A 25,098-nucleotide genomic window follows, 5' to 3' on the forward strand; every position below is an offset into this window, starting at 1 on the left:
AGCAGGAGTCACAACAGAGCACCTCACCGATTACATGACTTCTCATAGGTAGATACCACCCGTGGTTTAAATTCTGAAGTCAGGGGCGCACAGTGTAAGTCCATGCAGCCTACCATAACATGCCTGTTTTCTATTTCATCATTACTTGACACTGAAGACGTTTTGCTTCTCAATCACGTATAGTCAACGACATTTACAGAAGCCTAAGGGGAATACCAGGTTTAGGGTGGAAACTGAAAGGGCAGCCATTGGAGTCTTATTTTAATTTATGCTAAGATATTTCCTTTGTTGAGAGAGAAGGCTGGGGCTCCTGGGTGACTTAGTAGGTTAAGTGTCAGACTCTTGATTTCGGCTCAGCTCACCATCTCAGGGGTCCTGAGATGGAGCCTTGCATCAGGCTCTGTTCTCAGTGGGGCGTCTGCTTGAGATTCTCTCCCTTTGCCCCGCCCCCACTCGCATGCTCTCATGCTCTCTTGCTCTCTCTCTCTCTCCCTAAAATAAATAAATAAACCTTAAAAAAATTAAAAAGGAGAGAGAAGGCTATTCTCGTAAAGAAGGAACGAAAGTCAAGGGACTTGCAGAATAGACTGAATTTGTAGCCACTTCACAGAACAATACTGTATAGAATTCAGAGAGGTAGTAAGTAAACTTGGTCAAGGAGGTGGAAGGAAAACTTGTTTTGGTTGCAACAGTAATGTTTTTCCAACACAGCAGCAAAAATGTGAGGGGTGGAGGGAAGGGCAACAATTCTAGAACTTCCTCCCATTCATGTAAGATTATGCCTGACAATATTTTTGCCTTTTTGCCCCCTCTGGGAGGACATGGGAGGGGGTGTGGGATAAAATGTAGTCACAGAAGATAAAATGAAGCCTAAGTCAAAAGTCTTGCCAGGCGATCATTATCAAACAGTTGGGCGCTGGAACCATTATTTTGATGGTTTAGAGCCATTAGTCATTAACATTTAAAATTATTTTATGTAATGAAAACAAAGCTGGCAGCCTCAGCTCCACCTGGTCATGGTCAATCTGTATTAGGAGTAGTTCATTGAGGTCGGCAAAACAGATTTTGAGAAGACCACTGGAAAGTGAAAGCAGTGTAAAAGGAAGGACTCGGGAGACTGAGGCTACTCGAAGTTATGTCTTTGTTGGCATGTTTGAAGCAAACCAGCGAGAAAGGAAAACTGAAGGAGTCTGATAGCTGTCTTCAGATACTCGAAGATGAGGAAAAAACGAGACATTTATTCTCTGTGTTTCTCATGTTGGAGCTAGGGCAAAAAAAATGTTGGCATAACAGCCAGTAGAAACAAGAATTTATAGCCATTCAAAACGGAGAATGTTAAAAACCTACCAGCCAACAAATCGAGCAAACAGATGTACAGCATTGGATGGGCCCTGAGGGGGTTCGGACACAGCCTGGCTGCCGGATGGGGAGGCTCCAGAAGGCATGGATGCACGCACGAGGGGATCTTTACCTTCATCTTTTAAGAGGAAGGATCGATGACAACTGTTTTTGAGATGATTTTTGAGCCCTTATTTTCTATCTACTGATTAGGAAACTGAAGACGAGGAAAATCGCAGAACTTGGAAAAACCTTTCGGCCGGCAAGCTGGCATGGTTCGAATTCTTATCCAAATTTGTGAATGCACAAGGCCTTAACCTTTAGGCACCCAAGGCACAAGAAGCCTTTCTCAAGCAGTAGAGATTCTGAGAATGAGACTGACTTTAGAGAATAATTCTACTTTCCTTTACTAGAGCTATACCTGTGGCTAAATGAAAACAAAACCAAAGGAAAGGAAAGGAAAAAATGAAGCACTCCTCCCTACAAACGAGCATTACTGGATAGGAGGAAGCTGAGAACGACACGAGAGAGTTGCTTGGGTTCTTTCTGCTACTTCCTCACCACTCACCACCTGCCACCCGCAGCCCTAGGCCCAGGGGAGCAGACTGTGAGCACAGGTTGTAACGCTGAGCTCCTGTCACAGGTGCATAGTAAGCTGATGTCATAGGCCCCCATGTACCCAGAACCTATTCTGTTCCTGGGGCTGGTTCAGACTCCGCTGTTAAAGTCCCTGCAAAATGTGGAAAAGTGAAGAGCCAAACTGTCTGACCAGGGACCTAAGCCAACTCCCACGTAGCTCTGCGGCCGCTGGATGTCTGAGGACACTCAGGCAAGTGCATATTGTTCACGGCCCTGAAGCAGGTCTAGTCTCTCTTGGCGAACTGGACCACGTATGAACCTGGAGGACTGAATTTGCCAAAGGCTTCTCCTGTCCTCCTGGATTCACTGGGATTTCTTCTTGGCTTCCTAAGGGCAAGGGTACTTTCAAATGGTATGTACCCAGGTCCCAGCTTACCACTTCGGGCATAGGACATAGATGAGAGAGAAGAAAATCAAAAAAGGGGAAGAAAACTTTTTAGAAAAGATTTATTTACTTATTTGAGAGAGACAGAGAGACAGAGCACAAGCAGGAGGAGAGGCTGAGGGAGAGGGAGAAGCAGACTTCCCGCTGAGTGGGGAGCCCGACATAGGGCTCGATCCCAGGACCTGAAGATCATGACCTGAGCCACCAAGGCACGCAGGGAAGAAAAAATTTTTTTTTTTTTTTAAAGATTTTATTTTTATTAATTTGACAGAGATAGAGACAGCCAGCGAGAGAGGGAACACAAGCAGGGGGAGTGGGAGAGGAAGAAGCAGGCTCAGCAGAGGAGCCTGATGTGGGGCTCGATCCCACAACGCCGGGATCACGCCCTGAGCCGAAGGCAGACGCTCAACCGCTGTGCCACCCAGGCGCCCCAGGGAAGAAAAATTTTAACCCAGTTTCTACTTCTTTTTTTTTTTTTTTAAGATTTTATTTATTTATTTGACAGAGATAGAGACAGCCAGCGAGAGAGGGAACACAAGCAGGGGGAGTGGGAGAGGAAGAAGCAGGCTCATAGCGGAAGAGCCTGATGTGGGGCTCGATCCCAGAACGCCGGGATCACGCCCTGAGCCGTAGGCAGACGCTTAACCGCTGTGCCACCCAGGCGCCCCCCAGTTTCTACTTCTGATCAAAGCCCTCCAGCCAGACTTCACTGAGTCTCCACTTTGTCCAGAGCCTTTGAAGGGAAACAGGTTCATTATGGAAACAGTGTTCCCTAGAGATTAGCATGACCCACTGGTACATTTTGAGTTTTCCCCCATGCTCTTGTTTCTTTCTTTTTTCTCTTTTAAAAGATTTTCTTTGTGGTACCTGAGTGGCTCAGTTGGTTAAGCGTCTGCCTTCGGCTCAGGTCATGATCCCAGGGTTCCGGAATTGAGTGCTGCATCGAGCTCCCTGCTCAGCAAGGAGCCTGCTTCTCCCTCTGCCTGCCACTCCCCCTGCTTGTGCTCTCTCTCCCTCTTTCTGACAAATAAATAAATACAGTCTTTTTAAAAAATAATAAAATAAAACAAATGTGAGCCATTTCATCTCAATACAATACTGTGGATAGTTCGTGATCTATCTCTGAACATCTGGGCATCTCATTCTATATATTCAAGGATTCCATGACAACTTACAATTATAATAATGCTTTACTATTATCCCAGCCATGGTTATATTTCCTTATTGTTTGACTCCTTAGCTCACCCAAGAGTTCAGATTGCATGATGTAGGGCCAGGATCAGGGTAAGGCAAGTGAGGCAGGGTCATACAAGAGCAGGGCCAGATCCTGACTTCGCTTAAAATTTTGCTATTTTTTTGTTTAGAAGATGTTTTGCATTCATTTTGATTAATGAGATTTTCGGTACTTGTGACAATTTTGTGTCATTTGTCTAATCCTAGTGTTGGCCGTGCCATAACTCTTGCCCCATTTAAGTCCACAGGATCCTAGTAGCCTGGTGTGTTAACAAAAACTTTGGAGCTAAGGAGAGATGGTTCTAGTCTTAGTTCTGCGTGTCACTAGCAGCATGTCTCTGGATGAGTCACCTTCCCTCTGGGGACCCCAGGGGTCTCATCTGGAAAATACAGGGACATGTAAACTTTTCTGAGAAGCACAAAGATGGCAGGACAATGTATTCTAGCTCTTTTACTACCCTCCAGGCCTCCAAGTAGTATCAAATCTGGTGCTTTGCACAGAATGGGCATTCAAACAATGTCCTTTAGTCAGTGTTTTTTTACACACTGAAACAAAATCGTAGACCAAGGTCCAAAACGAAAAGGCCCACACAAATCAGAAACATTCTGCAAATAAAACTGAAACCTCCCCAAACAAGAACATGGTCCCTCCCTCATTCTTCCTGGAAAAAAAAAAAAAGAAAAAAGAATTTAAAATCATTGCTCTCTGATTTATTTAATTACGACAAATTCTTTTTTTTCCGGGAAATATTCTATTCAAATAGTTCAGGTTTTGAGTGAAGCCGACTTGTGTAATCATCCAGCCCTCAGGGATTTCTTTCCATCTAAAGATACTAGTACCACCCTAATGAGTCAGATTTCATAAAATGTAACATCTGTGAGAAAAGGTTATAAACACGCTGTGGTGCCCAAAACAGCTGTGGAACTCGGGAGAAATAGAATCTCCACTTCCTAACTAGGTCTGCGTAGTTATGTTCGCATAACTAGAAGGTAAGGAGAGAGAGAGCATTTATATCTTCCCCTCTTCTTTCCTTGACTAAGAAAGAAAGAAAAATAATAAATGAAGGAAGGAAGGAAGAGAGGAAGGGGGAGGGGAAGGAAAGAATATCAGATCCTGGTTCAGTGGTAAAACGTAGGACTATATTTTAAGAGCTTTCTTTTATTCTTAATTCATTTTACAATAGGCACCGTTTCCATTTACTCACTGTCTGTAGTGGTAGAAATGAGAGGGAAGAACCACTTCTAAGGCCTCTTCACTGTATTATTTTGTAAATTGGTTCTGGACACAGTAACTATACAATAAAATAATCTGCATTTATTTAATATCTTTCTTTCATCTTGGATACGATTCACCTTGTCCCAGAGACGGAGGTCTGGTACTTGAGGAAAAGAAAAGGGATCTTGTGAAAGTCATTAAATACAGTGGTGCGGGAGAGAGGATGGACGTATGCATATACCCGCGCTGTTCCTATCATCTCAGTGCTTCGGAGAACTCAACAGCCCAGTGCTTCACCAGGTACTTAAATCAGAAAATATCTTGGCACCTACACAAGTCCTATAATATATCTTCAGAGAAACATAACATAAGCAGTTTGTTTCCTGGCTAGGAACTTGGAAGGAACTCAGTAACAAACCACTTGCAAATAAAATTTTTTTAAAATTTTACTTTTAGCAAAGGTTCCTGTCTGTATCTTTTCTGTTCATAGATTTCCTCTAACAAGGAAAATTTAGACAAACTGTTTTAAGCCTAAAGTCCAATTACAGAAAGTTATTAAACGCAGAAAAAGCAGGTGCCTGGGTGGCTCGGTCAGTTAAGCATTTGCCATCGACTCAGGTCGTGATCCCAGGGTCCTGGGATTGAGTCCTCATCGGGCTCCCTGCTCAGCGGGGACCCTGCTTCTCCCTCTGTCCCTCCCCCTGCTCGTGCTTTCTCCCTCCCTTTCTCTCTAGTACATAAATAAAACCTTTAAAAATATAAAAATAAATAAACAAATAGAAGCAGCAAAAGCATGGCCATTCTAAGTTCATATTTAAAACCACCATACAGGGGCGCCTGGGTGGCCCAGTCAGTTAAGCATCTGCCTTTGGCTCGGGTCATGATCTCAGGGTCCTGGGATCAAGCCCTGCATCAGGGTCCCTGCTCAGCAGGGAGCTTGCTTCTCCCTCTGCCTCTGCCCCTCCCCCTGCTTGTGCAATCTCCTCTCTCTTTCTCTCAAATAAATAAATAAAATCTTAGAAAAATAAATAAAACCACTATACAGAGTCATACTAAGAGTAACCATAGAGATCTTGAGTTGAAGACACTTTCGTTTTGTTTGCATTCAAGATAATCAAGTTTCGAAGGTTCCGAAAAGAGATACTCAGAATGGCCTTCCTATTACTTCTTAAAAAATCTAATTTCACCATACTGACCTGGAAAATAGGACTTCAAGGCAGTGTCCAGAATGTTCGTTAGAAATTACCTGTCTTCTCTCACTTCAGAATTCACTTGTTAAGCAACACCTGCGTTGAACTTTGTGCCAGATACTGTATAAAACAAATCATCTCCTGACAGGTTTTCCTAGTTGGTAATGTGCTTAGGCAGCAATTACAGGCCCTGGATTTTTTTCTTAAGATGGATTTGGTAAGCCTACATCAAAGAGATACAGAAGATGGGCTAATGGCTTGTTCAGTGCCTTTTTATCATCCAGGAGAAGGGAGCTGATGTGGCCTGCCTGGGCGGGGTCCCAGCCCCCCACCTCCACTTGCATTTCCACGATGTGCACCATTCACCAAAGGCAGTGTGACTCGTGTCCTGTGGCAATCTGTTCTGAAGTTTAGACGTGTGAAGTTTCTGCACCAAAGTAAGACTTCTCCTTGACCATGAGCTCTATGTGAAAGAAATGTGACTGCTTTAAAAAAGGGGAAAATGGTGAATTTGTCCTTGAGCTGTTCTAATAGAATTAAGGGAGTGTTTGTCCAACTCTGCTTGAACTGGTCAGGTTGCACCTGGGGGTATTGTATTCTTTTCTGAGAATTACAGTTTCAGAGGAACAGTGATAAACTGGAGCACGTCCAGAAAAGAGACAAAAGGACAGAGAGAAAGCTTAAAATTACATCATGTAAGGAACACTGAATGAATTGGTGGAGTTATTTATTCTAGAAGAGAAAGGACAGGATAACTTTTTTTTTAATTTTTTTTTTTTTTTTTTTTTTTGGTAATCTTTGTATCCAACATGGGGCTCGAACTCACAAGCCTGAGATCAAGAGTTGCATGCTCTTCCGACTAAGCCAGCCAGGCGCCTCAGAGCGGGATAACTTTTTTCACATGGTTCGTGGTTTGGTATGCAGATGAGGGAACTTTTATCTGACCAGAGAGCAAAACTAAGGACACGAGAGAAGGACACATTTTAGCTCAACATAAGGCAAAACTTTCTAAAGATGATAGTTGTTAAAAATAGGCATTTATTTATTTAAAAAATATTTTATCAAAAAACATTTAAGAAAATATTTATTGAGCATCTACTATATGTCCTAAGCCCTGAACAAATAGTAGTGAATAGTGGTGAACAGAACCCACGGAGCTTTCCTTCTAGTGCAAAGCCATGTCAGGTGATGGCACATTTCTCATACGTGGAGGTGTTTAATGAGGCAACCACGAACTGAGGGTTTTGTAGGAGGAAACCAGGAATTAAGTGTGACTGGGTTTGATGATGTCTAAAGCGCTGCCAACCCGGAAACTCTGAGATTGTACCTGACACAGCTTGCTGGCTCTCCTGGCCACTGGTCAGGATGTCGTTCTGATTCTGTGGCTTGGCCATAATCTCCTACCAATCCACGCATATATGCAGTGCCTCCTTCACTAAGGGGTTTGGGAGGGATGCAGTGCCATGAAGGGTAAATGTGCCATGTAATGTGCTGTGAAGGGAAACAATTTTCTCATGTCTCATTTTCACCCCCGAAGATGTAGTTGCCATTTCTATTTGTTTTCATCTTTTTCAACTTGCCCTTATTAGTTGGGGAAGGGGAGTTCTCCTTTTACAAACCGATTTCTGTTCTTTAATCTCTTTGAAAGAGGGTGAAGTTAGTATGGCCAAAGATTATGGAATTACTGGGCACCTGGGTGGCTTAATCGGTTAAGTGCCAGACTTTTGATTTCGGCTCAGGTCATGCATGGTCTCAGGGCCGTGGGATCTAGCCCTGCATCGGGCTCCGTGCTCAGGGGGAGTCTGCTTGAGATTCCCTCTCTCCCTCTCCTTCTGCCCCTCCCCCTGCTCACATGCGAGTGCTCACTCTCTCTCAAATAAATAAATAAATCTTTAAAGATCTTGGAATTATAGTCTGCTAAAGTGAAATGAGATGGCAGAGACAATTTAGTCCTTCATTTTACACATGAGAAAAACAGAGAGTTAGTAGAACACATAAATACCTGAATATGGAGTGGTGGGGATAGAAAAAAAAAATCCTAAGACAGAAGCACTAATAAGTACTAGGATTTTAGGCAAAACATCTACTTTGGGCCAAAAAAGTTTTATAAAGAATCATGTGGGGCGCCTGGGTGGTGCAGTCATTAAGCGTCTGCCTTTGGCTGAGGGCGTGATCCCAGCGTTCTGGGATCGAGCCCCGCATCAGGCTCCCCCGCTGGGAGCCTGCTTCTTCCTCTCCCACTCCCCCTGCTTGTGTTCCCTCTCTCGCTGGCTGTCTCTCTCTGTGTCAAATAAACAAAATCTTAACAAAAAAACAACAAAAAAAAAGAATCATGCAGAACTTCTAGAAATTACAAAGTTAATACTGAAATTTATTTTACTGGATGCATAAAATAGTAGCTTAGGCCCAGTCAAAGGGAGACTGTAAACTAGAAGATGTATCTGAAGAGGGTACCTAAGACATAGCACAGCGAAACAACGAGATGGAAAATAGGAAAGAAAGTCTAAAAAATAAAGGACGGAAGGTAAAGCAGTCTAACATATTATCAATCAAAGTGGCAGAAGGGAATAAAGCCTTGTGCTAACCAGGTGGTTAAAAGTAGGACCACAGTCAAAGTCTAGTTGATATGTGGGTGTTTTGAGCATCTAAAAATAGGATTATAAAACAACGGCCATAATATTCTTTTTTTTTTTTTTTTAAGATTTTGTTTATTTACTTGCCAGAGAGAAGGAGAGAGAGGGCACAAGCAGAGGGAATGGCAGGCAGAGGGAGAAGCAGGCTCCCCGCTGAGTAAGAAGCCGGATGCAGGACTCGATCCCAGGACCCTGTGGTCATGACCTGAGCTGAAGGCAGACACTTAACCGACTGAGCCACCCAGGTGTCCCATAATATTCCTGATCAGGACAGAGGTTGACTGACTTGGGGATCATTCAATCTGGTGACTCGGGAGAGGACAGGGATACCTTTGTTCTGCCCTGATAGCATCCACAGGCCCTTCTATCTTCAGTTTAGGAAGAAGAGTCATGTTTAAAAACAGCATCCCTTTGGCCTTCACCCAATATGGAACAACGCCCTAAGAGAATAAAATTGGAAGCTACAAACTCATTCTAGAAGGGAATCCGGACCATGATTCTAAGACCTTTTGTAAAATTATGAAATGCTTGGAAATTTCTCATACCAATCATGTTTCTGGTATCTACTATTCTCCTCTGGTGATTAACAGTAAAAGATTCAAGGTAAAAATAAATGTTTGTGGAGCAAAGAATATGGCATTTGGATAGACGTGCAACAAGAGAGGTGGATAGAGTCAGCCACTGAGGGAGAGGGAGGTGTCTGATGTCCTGGGGCCCCTCGTGGATAAGGAGAGAAAACAGGAGCTGCTTCGAGCCTGGCTCTGAGGCTGAGCCGCAGAAACAGACGAGTGGGCTTCTTGAGCAGTGCAGTCAGTGGAATCCACACGACTCCCTGCGCCTTACTGTGTATGTATTCAGATGTGAAATGACAGCGTTGGTAGACCCTTCCTAATAGCTCGAAAGCTGGGTGGAATTATGATTCTGGCAATATGGTACTCTAGATATCCAAGTATTCTTTAAACACTTTTCACTACAAAACCTGGAAAAACACTGGATTAAACATAACAAAATCATCTTTCTAAATGTATGGCTGAGCTGGCGAGAAAGTAAAGAAAATTCGTAGGGGCCTGCACTCAAATGGGGGGGATCAGGAATGCAGAGAAACATCAAAGCCATGGCTTATGCAACCTTTCCTTTGTTGTTACCACCATGCAAAGCTAAGAAGGTATAATGTAGGACCTGGAAATTTCCTTAAATGCCTGGAACCAATAAGTCTCCCAGGTTTTGCTGAGGAGCCAGGGGGCACAGATGCATGTTGGGGGCACACTTTCTTTTCTTTTTCTTTTAATTTTTTTTAAGCTTTTTATTTATTTGTTTGAGAGACAGAGAGTGAGTGAGCGAGAGAGAGCGCACAAGTCGGAGGAGGGGCAGGAGAGGGAGAACCAGGCTTCCCGCAGTCGCTTAACTGACTGAGCCACCCAGGTGCCCCAAGTGGGCACACTTTCAAGTCTGCCTTAGGCTTCATTTTCTGCTTGCAGAACCTTCAAGGTCATCCAAGGTGAAAGTTTAGGGCCTTTTCATGGCTTTCTTGGCAATGCACCGAACCCTGGGCATGAGCACAGCCTTATACTTGCATGTGGCCTTCTTGATTCTCAGGTATAGGTCAGAGCTTTTCAAAGCCTCTCTGTATGTCTTATTCATCAGTCTTTTAAAGCTTTTGGTGAGGGGCGCCCGGGAGGCTCAGTCAGTTAAGTGTCCAACTCTTGGTTTTGGCTCAGGTCATAATCTCAGGGTTGTTTTTATTTTTGGGGCTTTTTTTTGGTGAGATTTTATTTATTTATTTGACAGAGAGAGAGACAGCTAGAGAGGGAACACAAACAGGGGGAGTGGGAGAGGGAGAAGCTTCCTGCTGAGCAGGGAGCCCTTTGATGCAGGGCTGGATCCCAGGACCCCAGGATCATGACCTGAGCCAAAGGCAGACGCTGAACAATCGAGCCACCCAGGCGCCCCATGATCTCAGGGTCTTGTGCCTGAGCCCTGCATTGGGCTCCCTGCTTAGCGGGGAGTCAGCTTCCTCCTTCTCCCTCTCCCTCTGCCCCTCCCCACCTCACATATGTGCGTGCACATGGGCCTGCTCTCTCAAATAGATGAATAAATAAATCTTTAAAAAAATTTTTTTTAAAAAAGCTTTTGGTTAATGCTTTCCCTCAACTGGTATCCCTCTCCTCAGGCAGCTGCAAAGCTAAGTAACTTCCTGTTATTATTTTCGATAAATGCTTATGGGGAAAAAGCTTTTCACCGTAGGTGAGCTGCCTTAGGTCAAATATAGATAATCCTGCAAGTGAGGCTTTCCAGGGAGCCACCAGCCAGGTCACATAATAGTTCCCTGGGAGTGAAGCTTCTAAAGAGTCCCAAAACTACTTTCTCTTCCTTTCACTTGCTACGAGGCGGCCGGGCTTCACTGAGGGGGTGGATTGTTAGTTTTCCAGATTGCAAGGCAGGGTAAGACTAGAGCAAGTCACAAATGCCACACAGCTCACTTCTTGTACTGAGATTAAGCCGTTTTAAATTTTGTTGTTTTTGTTTGTTTTTGATGAACACTCCCAGATTGTCGCAAGCCTTTGGATAAGGATTAGAGTTCTGGAAAAGTGGATTCAGACCATTTTGCATTTCTCGTTCCTTTGTGAAGGAGAGCATTTTCTGAGGTCCTGACTTTGCTAGTTTTGCTCATGTCACCCAGATGGGGAGTTTGAACAGGCATATTTTGTGCATATGGGAACCACGTGGCTCAAATAGCATGGTGTTCTTTAAAAAATTAGGCTGAGGGGTGCCTAGGTTAAGTGTCCAACTCTTGGTTTCAGCTCCGGTCTGATCTCAGGGTCGTGAGATCAAGCCAGTCTGATCAAGTCAGGCTCTGTGCTCAATTGGAGTCTGCTTGAGATTCTCTCCCTCCCCCTCTAACCCTCCTGCTCGCCCCCTCTCTCTGAAATAAATAAATAAATCTTCAAAAAAAAAACACCCCACAAATAAAAAATTAGGCTTATTAAGTCTAGGAATAGTAATATAGCCTGCTTACTAGTTAAACTCCTATGGAAACACGTATATTTTTCCACCACCTTCTCCTTCCTAAATTTAATTTAGTTGTAGAGACTATAAAAGTGAATGAATGAATGAATACATGAATCAATCAAACAGTCAAATTTGTTTCTCATCAAAGGGTCCAGTACAGGGACTTAAACACAATGAATATTCAAGGAATGGTGCTGAATCAAAACATGTTGGCTCAAAATAGGCAAAATTGACCAATTCTCTATTATACTTTATCCTCACAAAACACTAAATCTTTAGATTTATATTTATCTCATATAAAGTTGTAAATTTTATGGTGATGATTTCCCACTTCTTTAATGTTTATGGGATATGTCTTAGGTTAGGTGGGAAAAAAGTACTGTAATATAGTTTTAGCAGTAAATTCTTTCCATAAAAGAAGGGAAAAAAGGAGAGAGGAGGGATGGAGGAAAGGAGGGGGGAGAGAGGAAGATACTCCTGTCCCTTGTCAAGGTGGTGGCCACGGACAAATTTTGAAAGTATTTGACTAATACCTAGCAGAGATAATTATTTTCCATCAGAAAACTTATAACTAGCTCAATTGAAGGACATTAGTTAAAGAAGCCTGTCTGGAAATAATCTGAAAAGATCTTCGTGTCTCATGTCTTCCTTAATTTGTTATAATGAATGAGTCATAATATTTTAAGAGGATTAGAGCTGCTTATAATGAGTGCTACATTTAAAGGACTAAAGAAGCTTTAGTAACAATATAATATAATATGATTATGGTACGACATAATATGATGGGACAAGATAATATGATTCTTTCATTTCCTGTTTTCACTAGCAAATTACAAAAAAAAAACCCCACAAAGCTGCTTTCGTTTCGTTCTTTGCTAGAGAAGAAAATGTGAAGGTTAAGTAGTGTCTGGCTACGTATACACACTCAAACACACACAAATACTGAGTTAACTCGATTTTATACATGTGTAATAAAATTGGTGTCATAAATCATTTTATCTCTTTACTTCTCTATGACTCTCCTTTATTAATAATGAATATAAAAGCGGGCCTTCAATGACTATGCTAGCAAAGATAGTCCACATCTTCGAAAATTGTTTCATCTGCATTAATACTTAAAATCATTGAATTAAAAGCAAATTATATTTTTCTCAGTTCCTGTGACATTAAGTCACAAGACTCAAATTTGAAAAACACCGAAAAACAGGAAGGTTCTTCAAGACATCAGACCTGCTCTGTTTAGCCTTTGTCGAGGAAAAACAAATTGTAGTTCCAGATTAAAAGAGAAAAGATGGGGGGCCTGACTGGCTCTGGGTGGAACATGCAACTCTTGCTCTGGGGTCATGAGTTCAAGACCCACATTATGCTTGCTTGCTTTCTTTTTTAAAGCTTTATTTTTTTATTTGAGAGCGAGAGAGCACAAGGGAGAACATGAGCTGGGGGAGGGGCAGAGGGAGAAGCAGTCTCCCCTCTGAGCAGGGAGCCCACATGGGGCTCAATCTCAGGACCCTGAGATCATGACCTGAGCCAAAGTCAGATGCTGAACCCACTGAGCCACCCAGGTAAGTGCCCCTAGAGCTTTCTTTTAAAAAAAAAAAGGACAAAAAATGTAATCTGTGACAATTGACTAGATAACGATTTTTTGCATTTATCTTTTTTTTTTAAACAGAGGTATAGTTACTACATAGTCTAGATCCCGAACTTGTTGCCCAGCTCGTGGGAGAATCATCAGGAGGTAGTGTCCAGTTAGCAGCCCTTCAGGGCCTGCTGCTCCTACGTAGAGCTCCCTTCCTGGGTCCATGCCCTTCTAGAGCGGCTCACCTCCAGTGAGGGTTAGCATGGAAGTAGAAAGCCCCGGCCATGGTGGCCCAGTGGGGGACAATTCTGATGGATCCATTTTAGCTTCATAGGTCCACCTCTGGCTATCTTTGCTAGTCCTACCTTGCAGCTCAATTTCTCCCCCTGCCCAATTGTCTTTCCACTTTTTGCACACAGGTATTGATCCTAAGTTCATGACCTAATATCCGATCATTAAACTCTGTCTCTGAGTTTTCTATTAGAAGAACTCAACCTGTGACACAAGATGGATATCAGACAATCTCTAAGTGAGGAACTATTTTTTTTTAAGTTCTGTTTTCTTTTAAAATGCCAATGTCATCAAAGACAAAGAAAGGCTATGGAAATGTTCCAGATTAAAACAGACTAAAGACACATGGCAACTAAATGTAATATATGATGCTGGACTCCATCCTATACTAGAGAAAAATAAAAGGCCCAAAAGAACATTATTGAAGCAATTGACAGAACTGGAACGTGGATTAGAGATTGGCTAAAAGTATTGCAGCAACTTAAAATTTCCTGTGATTATTAAGTATACAGCGATCATGGAGAAGAATGTCCTTGCTCTTAGGAAACAGACACTAAAATACACAGGGAGAAGGGGGCATGAAGTATGCAACTTCCTCTCAAATGATTCAGAAAAACTGCATACACAGATACACAGACAGAATAGAAACACAAACGGAGCAAAAATTTAACCATCGGTGAATAGAGGTAAAAAGGGATTTGAGAGGATTCTTTCAATTTTTCTTGTAAGTCTTTTGCAAGCTTGAGATTATTGTCAAATAATAAATTGAAAATATAGAAATAATTACTGGTCAACCAGATATGGCAAAATGTTAATAATCAATCGAGATTATAAGTACTTAATTGTTCTCTGCACTATTCTTTCAACTTTCCTGAGTGTTTGGAATTTTTCATAATAAAAAGTTGGAAAAAAATACAGGCCAGGACATTTGCTATGTCTCAACTCTTTAAGACTTGCAAGAGTATACTGTTTGGAACCCTGTGCCCTGATTTCAGGTAGGGGCCACAGATTTCATGGTTACTTTATCTGTGATGAACAGAGCACATCTTAGCATACACGTTAGGCTCTGAAAGCTCTCCCCTCTCTACAGGAGAGCTCTTTAAATCATTAATTATTTACCTCCTCTCTCTAAGAAACCCCATTAGATGTACAGTGTAAGCTCGGAGTACCCAAGCTTTGTCTTTTTTTAGTCTTGGTTGCTAGAACAATTCCCAGAACATGGAATATGGTCCATAAATACCTGGTGAAAGAACAAGTGAAGAAGATCTTAAATAAATACAGACTTGGGCATAAGTCAAAATAACTTTACCTACGAAACATCAACTTCCGTCATTATGGTCAAAATTACATTTGGCTTTACTTTTTTTGCTTACTTTCTCTTTCTTATTGCAAGTTGGGAGCATCAGAATTCTGGAATCATCTCAGCAACCAAGTTATTTATCTGGATAAACCTGAGCCAGGAAATAGTTTGAGCGAGTGTTGCTGGGCTCCTGGAGGGAGCAGCAGAGCCTTGAGGAAGTAAGCCTGTTAGGGCATGAAGTGTAGAGTGCCCTTGAGGAAGGAGGTGCAGCCGCTGTCGCTGGGGACCAATGGGGGAGGACTCACCACCCAGGATAGAGACTCGGATCCCAGAGAACCGATGTTCCACCACATGTGGTGGAATGAAGGCAGCCAGCTAAAGCGAGCCAAGCGTCAGAGAAGGTAGCTATTTATTAGCCAAGGATCTCACTCCGTTAAGACCAGAAACAAACAAAGCTGCAGGAGCCGAATCAGCCAGGAGTCCGAATGCAGAAATCATGACTGGAGCAAGAACCAAGAGGAACCTAAACAGATGTGGAAATAGAGAGCAGTAGCCTGGCCATCGGTTTTGTCTAATTTGGATGTTTGCCCACATGGAGCTGGGTGGAAGTGTTAACCGCGAAACAACAGTCTTCCCACGATCACGTCCTCCTGGCAAACCACTGGCGCTTGCTGATGGTGCTGGTGGCCACGGGGGCTCGGTCCCAGCTGGCAAGGGTCACCCTGGGACACATGCTGGCTGTTGTCAGCCGGGGCACCCTTTACATTCTACTTGACTATACTGTGCGGACTGTTTCTACTCCAAGCTCAGAGTTAGAGCCCTTTGAGCAAAGTATAACCAAGAGCCTTCAATTTTTCATCTTTTCTCTATGTCCAGTCCCCACCTTCTAATTTTCAAATAGAAAGCTGCTTGCTTCCTAGGCAACTTTTATTTAAAACAATTTGTTTAGGGGCGTCTGGGTGGTTCAGTCAGTTAAGTGTCTGCCTTCAGCTCAGGTCATGATCCCAGGGTCCTGGGATCGAGCCCTGCATCAGGTTCCCTCCTCAGTGTGGAGTGTGGAGTCTGCTTCTCCCTCTCCCGTTGCCCCTCTCCCTTCAAATATAGAAATAAAATCATTAAAAAATAAAATAAAATAATTCGTTTAAATTTGTAATTAGTTAACTAAGGATATACTGTATGGTGACTAACATAACATAATAAAAAATTACTATAAAAAAACCAATAAATTTGTAATTAGTTATTTTACACTGAATAATAAAAAAATATCCATTTAACTAACAGACCCAACAAATATCTGGTGTTTTCCAGGTGACATCTTATCATGCTGCTTACAAAAACACACACACATACTCCCCGACCTCTTGACACATTGACGTGGAACATTAGAATTAAAATCACTACAGTGGTCCTAACACAGAAGTATACTGTAAGACATGATTTGTGATGTGTAGGTGTCCTGAAAAATGCAATTCATGGTTGTTGTGGTTTTTTCAAGATTTAAAAAAGTTTTTTTTTAAGTAATCTCTACACCCAACATGGGGCTTGAACTCACAACCCCAAGGTCAAGAGTTGCATGCTGTTCCGACCAAGGCAGCCAGGCCCTCCCTACAGCTGGGGTTTATTTCAGATATTTTACCTATTTACAGTGACAGTGCTACATAATATTTCTTCCATTTTTTTCTTCCATCTATTTCATTAGAAAATACTCAGCTTATTGGCCTATAAGAGGACTTTACTAAAGATGTCACCAGCGTGGCCAAAAGCTGAGTTGTCATGGGAGGAGTTATCACTCCAAAAGGGGACTAAGTTAGTACAGCTGCAAAGCAGAGGCAGTAAAACAACAAAAAGGTCTAACTTTATGGGTCAATGTATAATTTTGCAGTAAGGATATTCTGGAAAAAAAAAACTATTTTACTTCCATTACGAAATTTATGAGTTTGGTTTAGTGTATATATATGGTTGTTTTTTTTTTACGTTGAATTACATATGAAGAGGGATACAATTTTTTTCAGTATTTAGGACCTGTCAGGAAAAATTGTGAATGATACTGAAATGGGAAGACAGGTTCTGAGTATCCTATCTGGTGTGTGTTTTAGGGTTCTCTGCCTGTTACTATCTGAATACTTCACAATTGTGCACATTGTCATTAACTTATAATAATGCAGATGATCCTTGTCCACAGAAATATGAATGAATTGTGTCCAGTGGAATGCAAGTGATTGTTGCCCTGTGAATTACTAAGCAGTTTTGCCAATTTTGCAACGGTTTATAAACTCATTTCAACATTCCTGAGGGCTTATATATGTGTGATACTTTGAATTCTCTTTTTAACCCATGGTAACATCTTACTGAGTTTATCATTCACTAATGAGTTAAAAAAAAAAAAAGAACTTTGAGACATGTTAATTTTATATTTGTATGCGAGTCATGATTTAACTGTTTAAAAAATTATCTTTTAATAGATCTTTAGTCCAAAAGTGTTGGTCTGGCCTTGAAAGGACAATGAGGAGGGAGAGGAGGATGGGGGTGTGGTAAGGTTTTTAAAATATGTATATGAAATTTCTTTCTGGTCCACTCAATTTCCAAAACCTAAATTTACCTCCCACTCCTAGAATAATGATGGAACTGAACATCAAGATTGGGAAGCAGTCCCTCAGAGGAAAGGAGGGCTAAGTGGAATTCCAGACAAGCAGGGAAGGGCTTCAGGAGAGAAAATTCTGATAGCACCCCAAGTTTGGTATTACAGATGCAAATTCTTTCTTGAGGGATCCCAGACTCTCTTCCCCGCACCCCCACCTGTCCTCTTTAAGGACCGTATGTTAGAAGACCTAGTAGGACTGTTGGAATCGAGAGACCAATAAACAAGATGAATAGAATTGCTTTGCACAGCCAGAACACTAACCCAGTACTCAGACATGTACAGCTCTCCTTTTATCTCTCCCTCTTTCTTTCTTTTTTTCTTTTTTCTTTTTCTTTCTTTCTTTCTTTTTTTTCTGCAGTCAGACTGAGGCTACTTTGACTGCTGCTGCAGCTACCCAAAGGAAGGGGGCCAAGCCCATGCTCTAGCCACCCCCAAACTACAGATAATTGGTTAGATGTGGCATTTTGCCTGATGGACGCTGCAGTTCCAGAACACAGACTGCCTTCCTTGGCCTGAGGATACGTATCTGGCTCACCAATGTGAGATGAAGAGAAGCCATGGCAGCCCCCAACGGCACTCCAGTTATGTCTCATCTGTCACTGCCCTTGCTCCCCACTCTCCCTTGAGATATCTAAATAACATTTAGGGTAGGGTGTTTACATACAGTTGAATTTTATTTTGTTTTTATTATTTTTCTAAAGATTGTATTTATTTACTTTTGCTCGTGAGAGAGAGAGAGAGAAAGAGCGAGAGAGGGAGAGCAAGCCGGGGGAGGGGCAGAGGGAGAGGGAGAAGCAGACTCCCCACTGAATGGGGATCCTGACCTGATACGGGACTCAATCCCAGGACCCTGGGATCACGACTTGAGCCGAAGGCAGACACTTCACCGACTGAGCCACTCAGGCACCGCCCTAAGTTGAATTTTAGTTCTCCATTTCTTTTCCAGTCTTCCATGTCTGTCTTCTCTGTCACCCTTGTCTCTCCAGTTGCTCCACTGCCCTCTTTCCCACCAGCCCATCCTCACCAAGTGCCTGGGTGAGATCCACAGCAGTCATGAGCATTTCTGGGCAGTATTTTAGGGAGTGAAGCACTGGGGCCCTGGAGTCAGGCAGACCCTGGTTTCAAATTGCGGTTCCACTTACTACCTACCTGTGTGGCCTTGCGAAGTTAGTCAAAAGCTCCAAGCCTCAATTTCTCCATCTGTAAAAGAGGGATAATAATAATAATACCTACTTGACTGGGTCGCTGTGCGGATGAAATGAGGCAGTCAAGTGACGCTCAGTGTCTGACTTCTATTATAATTGTTTTTTTTCCTGCCTTCAGACTCCCTGTTTCCCATTCTCCCTCTATTTCTAGTGGACTTCTATGTCCCACCGTCTTATTTGTAGGTATTATTTCACATTTTTTTCTCAATCCACCGTAGATACTGCTAAGGTACCGGACACGCTACCCCAAAATACGGCACCTCGGTGTATTGAGTAGTTTAAGCGAAGGAGCTTGAGAAACAGCAGGTTTCGGGAAGGACTCTCTGACCTCTCCTGGTCTCCTTGAAGCAGCTCATATGAGTCTCACGTGAGAGGTGCCCTCCCTACACCCTGAGGAAAGCACCTCTGAGGAAGGAGGGACTCTGAGAAGAATCTGAACCAACAAGCCCTGCTTTGTTTCCCCCACTGTACTACTCTCTGCTCATTACCTTTTGTCCTGGCACATTTTCCATGAGTCCCCATTTTTGCTCAAATGTAGTATAAAAACACTCAGGTTCGGGGCGCCTGGGTGGCACAGTCTTTGGGCGTCTACCTTTGGCTCAGGGCGTGATCCCGGCGTTATGGGATCGAGCCCTACATCAGGCTCCTCCACTGGGAGCCTGCTTCTTCCTCTCCCACTCCCCCTGCTTGTGTTCCCTCTCTCGCTGGCTGTCTTTCTCTGTCAAATAAATAAATAAAATCTTAAAAAAAAAAAAAAAAGAAAAACTCAGGTTTAACTGTTTCCTCAGGTCATTTCCTTATGAAGGCTCCCATGTCATGTAAAATTTACATTAAAAAATCTTGATACTCCGTCCTTTGTTAGAGGGGCCCCAGATGAGAATTTAGAAGAGGAGGAGGAAAAGATAGTTTTTTTTTTTCCCTCTCCTGTAATGGCAAATCAAAGACAGTGGTCCTAGGTATCACATCATTTTAATTACAATCAACTTCAGTTTCTCCATCTGTGATCTGGGGAGAAAGCCCATGAGTAAACCATTGTTGGGTTGTTTTAAGAATGATACCAGATACACACAGATAGCACTCTTACAAACACGGTGACCATTCCTAAAACCGCCAGACTTTCTGTAAGCAGTGTGGCAAACACCAACCCCACAAAGTGACCCGTTACAAGAGGGGCAAGGATTCTCTGTATGCCCAGGGAAAGCGGCGTTATGACAGGAAGCAGAGTGGCTATGGTGGGCGGACAGATTTTCTGGAAAAAGGCTAAAATTATAAAGATTGTGCTGAGGCTTGAGTGTGTTGATCCCAACTGCGGATGTAAGAGAATGCTGGCTATTAAGAGAAGCAAGCACTTTGGAAAGAAGAGAAAGGGCCAAATGATCTAGTTCTAAGTGTCATATTTTGTTTTATTACAAAGACAATATAATCTTGAGGTTATGTTTCGCTTAAAAAAACTACGCAAGATACATATGTAAGTGTCTCACAGCACCTGGCTTATAGGAGGAGCTCAAGAATTGTGAACTGTTATTATTATCATTATTTTTTTAAAGATTGTATTTATTTATTTGTCAGAAAGAGAGACAGAGAGAGAGGGCACAAGCAGGGGTAGAGGCAGGCAGAGGGAGAAGGAGACTCCCCACTGAATAAGGAGCCCGATGCAGGACTCAATCCCAGGACCCTGGGATCACGACCTGAGCAGAAGGCAGCCGCTTAACCAACTGAGCCACCCAGGCATCCCATGTAAGCTATTATTATTATCTTTAATTAATCTTTTTATTAGGGCATATTATGAAATAATTCACATAACATGAATGTTGAAAGGTAATAAATTCGTAGGCTTCCAGCTAATGTAATGATCACTGGCTCAGAGAGCTCATTTGATATTATTCATGATTAGTTTAGCTAACATTTTGGATTTATGTTTCATTCTAAGAAAACATGGGCTGAAACATACCACTGTGAGCAACAAAATAATGGTTTCCTGCTGTTACTGTAAAGCTACATTGTGTTCATTCCTTCCTTTCCAAAGTAGGACATTCTGATCCTGTGATAATGTTCTACTAAAGGAATTTATTTACTTTGCACCCAAATGATTCGTGTAGATGAGTTCATTTCTTGTGATAAAACGGGTACAACATAGCTGGGCTTCTTGCTGTGATCTCACTGACTAGCTGTAATCCAACTGGCTAGAAAACACAGTGATTGTGTGGCTCAGCAAGAAGAAAACCAGCTTTTCCAAAGAAATTCTTTTGGGGCATTCTCTCAAGTTTGATGAGTAAGTTTTTTACCGATTGCTTGAGAAAATGTAAAATGGAAGAAACTGTTTTTCTTTAGGAGATTACTGAAGAATACTCAGTGGATTTGAGCAAATTCCACTGGACATGGCAAAAAATAGATCTAGTTTTAAAAAATCAAGCTTTTGTTTATTTGAGGCTGAAATAAATGAATGTGAAAATTCTTTTTTTAAATTTAATTTAAGTTAATCTCTACCCAATATGGGGCTCGAACTCATGACCCTGAGATCAAGAGTCACATGCTCTTCCGACTGACCCAGCCAAGGATGTGAAGATTCTTGTAAATATTTTTTTTTTTTTGAGAGAGAGAGTGAGAGAGCAAGGGAGCAAGGGAGATTACTGAAGAATACTCAGTGGATTTGAGCAGATTCCACTGGACATGGCAAAAAATAGATCTAGTTTTTAAAAAATCAAGCTTTTGTTTATTTGAGGCTGAAATAAATGAATGTGAAAATTCTTTTTTTAAATTTAATTTAAGTTAATCTCTACCCAATATGGGGCTCGAACTCATGACCCTGAGATCAAGAGTCACATGCTCTTCCGACTGACCCAGCCAAGGATGTGAAGATTCTTGTAAATATTTTTTTTTTTGAGAGAGAGAGTGAGAGAGCAAGGGAGGGGCAGAGGGAGAGGGAGAAAGAATCTGAAGCCAACTCTGCCCTGAGCACAGAGCCTGATGCGGGGCTCGATCCCACAATCGGGAGATCATGACCTGAGCAGAAACCAAGAGTCGGTTGCTCAACTAACTGAGCCGCCCAGGTGCCCCTGTAAATATTTTAATAAAAAGTTAAAGTGGATAGACACTCTCTACGCCACCACCCCCACCACCACTGTGTTCTGGGAGACACAATGCCTTTCTGAGGAAATCTTTTATATAGTGGTTGGTATGTTACAATCCTTCCTATGAGATAAGCAATCTTAAGTGTGTGCTGACGTTCCCCCTTCCTTATTTAATCTCTCAAAAAAAAAAAAAAAGGCAAGCCCTGGAGAAATGGCATGTTTATACATTAAATATCATCCCAGATAAGGTAAGAACTTAGTCATTTTACTGTCTTCTAAATTTTCCCCGTCTTCTTGGTTAGCGCATGTGAAGGGCTGCAATGAAGTACACATTTTGTGCGAGCGTGTTGACAATGAGAAAACCACCCCAGAGGTGAAGGCCTTTATTTTGAATAGGGTAATGGAATGCAAGCCTATGTGGGACAGAATGGCAATCAAACAGGAAAGTCATCTGATTGGCTAGGAGTAAATAATTTATATCAGCTTAGTATTTTTCATAATGTAGCCAGATAATTGATTTGACTAAGCTTTTACTTCCTTATAACACAACAATAAAACAAGTAACTATATATACAAATACCTTATTTTGGAATTTGGAAGAAAATCACCTGCTCTACTCAAGGGTAAGCAGTGTTTTCAGATGTTACTTTTTTTTTTTGTAAGATTTATTGATTGGGGCGCCTGGGTGGCACAGCGGCTAAGCATCTGCCTTCGGCTCAGGGCGTGATCCTGGCATTACGGGATCGAGCCCCACATCAGGCTCTTCTGCTATGAGCCTGCTTCTTCCTCTCCCATTCCCGCTGCTTGTGTTCCCTCTCTCGCTGGCTGTCTCTATCTCTGTCGAATAAATAAATAAAATCTTAAAAAAAAAAGATTTATTGATTTATTTCAGAGAGAGAGAAGGAGTGTGTGCACAAGGGGGGGGGGGACAGAGGGAGAGGGAAAGAGAGAATCCCAAGCCAAATCCCTGCTGAGCTCAGAGCTTGACGTGGGGCTCAATCTCACAACCCTGAGACCACGACCTGAGCCAAAATCAAGAATTTGGTTGCTTAACCACCTGAGCCCCCAGATGTTACTTCCCTAGATAAACTTTTCTCTGACTGCCACGAGCCTGTCCCTCAGTCTCAATCAAGGTCACTGCTCTCTACTTTACCTTATAATTTTTAGTTATATATTTGAATACTTATTTGATAAATGTCTCTCCTCCAGCAGGCTGTAGTTTTTGCTTGCCTTTATAACCTCAGATCCTAGCACAGTGCCTGGCAAATAGTAGAGCTCAATAATATTTATTGACTAGCAGGAAGACGATTTAGTGGCTTTGATAGATGGCATTTAAGACTGTGGCATCCCGACAATAACTAACAATAATTTTTATGTGAGATGGCAAAGGTGAGTTTGAGGCGAGAGTTTAAGTTCTTGATTATCATCAAATTCGTTAGTTCCTGTGTTCAGTTCCTCTTTTTATTAAAGGTGTTAAACGAATGTCAAGTACTTAGGAAAGTGAGCCTCACTCCTGAGGGATGTGTTAAATCTGTTCAGTCAGTTAATTAGACAAGGACTTTTGGTTGACAATGGATCTTACTTCCAGGGAAAGGGAGGAAATTTTCCTCTGACATCTTACCAAAAGCAAACCAGTTCACTATTAACCATATGGTTGTCTAATCATGTACTGCTCTTAATTAAAACCAGTTCAGCTAACCACATGCAAATCCCAGGCACACCTAATTATTTAATAGCATTTAAGACTATATGGCAATACCCTGCATTTCCCACATACTTGTTGAGTACAATACAATACTAAGCAATTTTACATGCATTTTCACATTTAATTCTCACAACAACCCTGTAAGGTACTATTATTATTTCCATGAGGCAAAGTGAAGTTGGCTATTTAGCAATTGTGTTGAAACTCAGACAAGACTTTTGGGTCTGTCTGACTTCAGAGACGTCCTTCTTAACCCTTGTACACAACCTCTGTAGTAATTATCTGTGGATGTGTTTATCTCCCCTACTAAACTGTGAGAGCCTCAACGGCAAAGACTATGCTTTGCTTGTCCTATGTGTCGAGCACAGAGCACAGTGCAGAAAACATAATAGGTGCTCAATAAAAGTTTAGTGACTGAAGGAGAAAGTGCTTTCTTAGTCATCAAAACTATAATATGTTTACCGATGGTTTTAATGTTAAATATAGTTAACTATATCATGTATATAAATAAAATACACAAATCAAATATTTATATAATAAAACAAGTAATTATTTATATATATATATCTTACTGTTTTTATTAAATTAGTTCCATGTTTTCTGTTAAAGCATAAGAAACTGCCATTTTGATAGGTCAAAGATGGTCAAGTCAAATAATAGGATTTTATAGGGTATAATCTAATTTTAAAAAAACTATGTCAACTCTTAACTATATAATTAAGCAGAATACTCCATTACCATACTTTTTTTCTACTCAAAGTTTATCATTATAACTTCCAAAGAGGAAGTTTTATGAAAAAGTAAGGATGTCATATCTATAAGCACTTTGTCCTAGCTCCAGTGATACAACTTTATATACAAATTATTTTTCATTCCATTAGGGACGGTTTGGTCTTAATGAAAATTCAACCACAAACATTTATTGGACTTGGCTTAAAATATTTTTCCAAGCTGGCAGGTTGCATACCTCCTTTCAAAATCCTTCTTCGTGAAGTCCTCCCTTTTTTAATAGCCACTCTGCCTTTATCCCAAGCCCTGATACACCCCCTAGTGTTCCTCGAACACTTTTGTAATGATTACATGTGTTTGTAATGATCACTTTTTGTTGAATAGCGAGGTCTGTTACATGCAATTATGTAAAACATTTGAAATGGCAGAATTAAACCCAACTGATTCAGTTATTATACTAGATGACTGACTGGTTGACCATAGACAGTTTTTTAATAACATTTTGGGGGGGGCATTAAAAAGAAATACAAAATTAGAGCTTCAGAGAGTAACCCTGGAAGCCATTTTGAGCACAAGTGAAACCTGTTTGCTTCTGCCGGATTCCTGAGGGAGCATTATGACACCTCCTCACGGGATTCTTTATGTGTTAAACCTTATGAAATGAATTACTTTCTTGGCTTCACCTTAGTTGGAACTTTGTAATCCTGAGATTGCCTTTTTGACAGTAATACCAAAAAGGCCTCATGTTTTCGGTATTCTAAAATGTCTGCCTAAGGCACTGATGGGCCTGAATACCTTTCCTACTCTACTTCTGTCTTCAGTTTAAAACGTACACTCAAGGGACGCCTGGGCGGCTCGGTTGGTTAAGCGTCTGCCTTTGGCTCAGGTCATGATATTAGGGTCCTGGGATCGAGTCCCGCATTGGGCTCCGTGCTCA

General features: G+C 41.8%; 1 protein-coding gene and 1 long non-coding RNA gene across 6 annotated transcripts in view; one reads left to right on the forward strand and one right to left on the reverse strand.

The window, feature by feature from the left end:
* GPR1 (G protein-coupled receptor 1) overlaps nt 1–25,098 on the reverse strand; it is a 44,344-nt gene that overhangs the window by 13,723 nt on the left and 5,523 nt on the right. For 3 of the 5 annotated variants that reach the window (XM_034655048.1, XM_011226547.3, XM_034655047.1), the window contains one exon: nt 18,601–18,651. The exons of 1 other annotated variant lie outside the window; for it this stretch is intronic. The gene's annotated coding sequence lies outside the window, so the exon portion shown is untranslated. Of the gene's footprint in view, nt 1–15,115; nt 15,705–18,600; nt 18,652–25,098 lie in introns of those variants that run through there. One more of the 5 variants, XM_034655050.1, reaches the window with a different exon arrangement.
* LOC109489825 lies at nt 4,514–13,881 on the forward strand. Its single transcript, XR_002142959.2, has 3 exons — nt 4,514–4,585; nt 4,959–5,111; nt 13,639–13,881. It is a non-coding gene; the product is annotated as an uncharacterized LOC109489825 (long non-coding RNA).

The sequence above is a fragment of the Ailuropoda melanoleuca genome, chromosome 2 (genome assembly GCF_002007445.2).
Source record: "Ailuropoda melanoleuca isolate Jingjing chromosome 2, ASM200744v2, whole genome shotgun sequence".
NCBI lineage: Eukaryota > Metazoa > Chordata > Mammalia > Carnivora > Ursidae > Ailuropoda > Ailuropoda melanoleuca.